This window comes from Elephantulus edwardii, unplaced genomic scaffold (genome assembly GCF_000299155.1).
Source record: "Elephantulus edwardii isolate Elephantulus edwardi_28Jun2011 unplaced genomic scaffold, EleEdw1.0 scaffold00235, whole genome shotgun sequence".
In the NCBI taxonomy this organism is placed as follows: domain Eukaryota; kingdom Metazoa; phylum Chordata; class Mammalia; order Macroscelidea; family Macroscelididae; genus Elephantulus; species Elephantulus edwardii.
This window is the reverse complement of record NW_006399985.1, coordinates 909,954-910,753: the sequence shown is the minus strand read 5'-3', so window position 1 is coordinate 910,753 and position 800 is coordinate 909,954.

The following is an 800-nucleotide window of genomic DNA, read 5'->3' as shown; positions in this document are numbered from 1 at the left end:
CAAATGACTCAATGGCACATAACAAAAAAGTGGTTTGTGTTGCTGTGTTCCTACACGCTGTACCACTAATATTTCAAACAGCAAGAGGGTCATCCAGGGTGAGCAGATTTTAGTAGAGTTTCCAAACTCAGATTAGGAAGGAGGGCTATCTATCTGTTTCTGAACTATCTGGACTGAAAACCTTCTAAACAGTGGTGGACTGTTGTCTGTTGTAGTGTCAGATGCTGAACCTCTCAAATTGGAAGACACGTAAAATGTGCCTGGGGAAAGGCTACCTCCTGGGGGTTGACCTTCAGAATCTTTCAATGGCAGGTCTAAATTTGCTGATATTAACTGAGTCAAAGAAAGAATGACTAGCACTAGCTATTAACAACCCATTAATAATCAGAACATGGAATATATGAAGCATAAATCTAGAAGGATAAGAAGTTATAAAGAATGAAATGGATTGCATTGTTGCAGTCACTGTGTCAATCCATTGATGTGTCAATCCATTAACAACCCATTAATAATCAGAACATGGAATATATGAAGCATAAATCTAGGAGGATAAGGAGTTATAAAGAATGAAATGGGTTGCATTGTTGCAGTCACTGTGTCAATCCGCTGATGTTCTGCTTCACAAAGTTCAGTGTCTGGCTCCAGACTCTAGTCCTTCCTAATTACACTCCCAACCTATATTTGATGAAGACATGCCATCTCAGCCTGCAAGGGGGATCAGGCTACACTTCCTTCAAGAGAGGGTTCTTCTTTTCGCCGCTCATGACTCAGTGAGTTGAAATGGACTGATAGTGGCCATT